The following is a 3114-nucleotide window of genomic DNA, read 5'->3' on the forward strand; positions in this document are numbered from 1 at the left end:
ACACTCCACTCTCAGCAATAGACAGATCATCAAAGCAGAAAATGAACAAAGAAACAAGAGCTTTGAATGACACACTGGACCAGATGGACCTCATAGATATATACAGAACATTCCACCCTAAAACAACAGAATACTCATTCTTCTTGAATGCACATGGAACTTTCTCCAGAATAGACCACACACTGGGTCAAAAATCAGGTCTCAACTGATACCAAAAGACTGAGATTATTCCCTGCATATTCTCAGACCACAATGCTTTGAAACTGGAAGCCGATCACAAGAAAAAACTTGGAAGAAACTCAAACACTTGGAAGCTAAGTACCATCCTGCTTAAAAATGTTTGGGTATAACTGAAAGGAACAGATACTACACTTGATCTTGGCCAAAAGGCCGAGAAGTGCTTATGCTAAGTGAAATAAGTGAATCAGAGAAAGACATTATCATATGGTTTCACTCATGTATGGAACATAAGAAATAGCAGTGAGATCGGTAGGAGAATGAAGGGGGGGGTAAACAGAAGGCAGAATGAACCACAAGAGACTATGGACTCTGAGAAACAAACTGACGGTTTTGGGGGGGTTTGGGGATTGGCATAGGCTGGTGATGGGTATTAAGGAGGGCACACATTGCAAGGAGCACTGGGTGTTATATGCAAACAATGAATCACGGAACATTACATCAAAAACTAATGATGTACTGTATGGTGACTGACATAACATAATCAAAAAATTTTTAAAAAATGTTTGGGTAAACCAGGAGATTGAAGAAGAGCTTAAACAATTTATAGAAACCAATGAGATTGGAAACACATTGGTCCTAAACCTATGGGATCCTGCAAGGCGTTCCTAAGTGGGAAATACATAGACATCCAAGCCTCACTCAAAGGAATATAAAACTCTAAAATACAGACCCTATACTCACACCTTAAACAACTGGAGATAGAACAACAAAGTAGGCCCAAGCCACACACGAGAAGAGATTTAAGATTAGAGCAGGACAGATGAATGAGAAAGCAGAAATACAGTAGAGCAGATCAACAAAACAAGAAGTTGGTTCTTTGAAAGAATTGATAGGATCGATAAACCACTGGCCAGACATACCCTCCAAAAAAGAAAAAGGAACCAAAGTAATAAAATTATGGATAAAAGGGAAAGGATCATGACTAACAGCAGAGAAATAGAAACAATTATTAGAAATTATTATCAACAACTATATTCCAATACATTAAGCAATGTGGAAGAAATGGATGCCTTCCTGGAAACCTATACACTACCAAGACTGAAACAGGAAGAAATTGACAACCAAAATAGGCCAATTACCAATGAAGATATTGAAGCAGTGATCAAAACCCTTCCCAAAAACAAGAGTCCAGGGCCTGATGGATTCCCTGCGGAATTCTACCAAACATTCAAAGAAGAAATAATTCCTATTCTCCTGAAACTGTTTCAAAAAATAGAAACAAAGGAAAACTACCAAACTCATTCTATGAGACCAGCATTACCTTGATCCCAAAACCAGGCAAAGACCCCATCAAAAAGGAGAATTACAGACCATTATCCCTGATAAATATGGATGCCAAAATTCACAACAAGATCCTAGCTAATAGGATCCAAAAGTACACTAGAAGGATTATCCATCACAACCAGGTGGGATTCATCCCTGGGATGCAGGGGTGGTTCAACATTCGCAAATAAATCATGTGATAGAACACGTTAATAAGAGAAGAGACAAGAATCATATGGTCCTCTCAATTGATGCAGAAAAAGCATTTGAGAAATACAGGATCCTTTCCTCATTAAAACTCTTCAGAGTGTAGGGATAGAGGGTATATTCCTCAATTTCATAAAAACCATCTATGAAAAGCCCACATTGAATATCATTCTCAATGGGAAAAAGCTGAGAGCCTTTCCCTTAAGATCAGGGACACATAAGGATGCCCACTCTTGCCATTATTTTTCAACAAGTACCAGAAGTCCTAGCAACAGCATTGAGACAAGAAAAAGAAATAAAAGTTATTCAAATTTGCAGAGAAAAAGTAAAACTCTCACTCTTCACAAATGACATGATACTTTATGTGGAAAACCCAAAAGACTCCACCCCCAAATTACTAGAACTCATACAGCAATTCAGTAATGTGTCAAGATACAAAATCAATGCAGAAAAATCAGTTGCTTTCCTATACACTAACAATGTAAGTGTAGAAAGAGAAATTAGGGAATCGATTCCATTTACAATAGGACCAAAAAACATAATGTATCTCGGAATAAACCTAACCAAAGAGGTAAAGGACCTATACTCTAGAAACTGCAGAACACTAGTGAAAGACGTTGAAGAAGACACAAAAAGATGGAAAAACATTCCATGCTCATGGATCGAAAGGATTAACCTTGTTAAACTATGTATGCTACCTAGAGCAATCTATACTTTCAATGACATCCCTATGAAAATACCAATGCCATTTTTCAAAGTGCTGGAATAAACACTCCTGAAATTTGTATGGAACCAGAAAAGACCCCAAATCACCAAGGAATTGTTGAAAAGAAAACCAAAGCTGGTGACATCACGCTGCCTGATATCAAGCTATACTACAAATCTGTGATCACCAAGACAGCATGGTACTGGTGCAAAAACAGACACAGAGAAAAGTGGAACAGAATATAGACTCCAAAAATGGACTCTCAACTCTATGGTCAACTAATATTCTACAAAGTAGGAAAAAACATCCAATGGAAAAAAGACAGTGTCTTCAATAAGTGGTGCTGGGAAAATTGGACCACTGTATATGGAAGAATGAAATTACTATTCTCTCACACCACACACACTGATAAACTCTAAATGAATTAAAGACCTCAATGTGAGACAGGAATCCATCAAACTCATACAGGAGAATATAGGCAGTAACCTCTTCAACATCAGCCACAGAAACTTCACGCTAGACACATCTCCAAAGGCAAGGGAAACAAAAGCAAAAATGAACTTTGGAGATTTCATCAAGAAAAAAGTTTCTGCACAGCAAAGGAAACAGTCAACAAAACAAAGAGACAACCCACAGAATGGGAGAAGATATTTACAAATGACACTACAGATAAAGGGCTAATTCAAGATCTATAAAGA

The 3114-nt window shown here is 37.6% G+C and overlaps 1 non-coding gene across 1 annotated transcript; it reads right to left on the reverse strand.

The window, feature by feature from the left end:
• Positions 1–220: 220 nt before the first annotated feature.
• LOC123796860 (U2 spliceosomal RNA) lies at positions 221–402 on the reverse strand. The gene has a single exon (XR_006780826.1). It is a non-coding gene; the product is annotated as a U2 spliceosomal RNA (small nuclear RNA).
• Positions 403–3114: the final 2712 nt, after the last annotated feature.

This window comes from Ursus americanus, chromosome X, assembly GCF_024610735.1.
Source record: "Ursus americanus isolate L20-20 chromosome X, mUrsAme1.1.p, whole genome shotgun sequence".
Classification (NCBI taxonomy): domain Eukaryota; kingdom Metazoa; phylum Chordata; class Mammalia; order Carnivora; family Ursidae; genus Ursus; species Ursus americanus.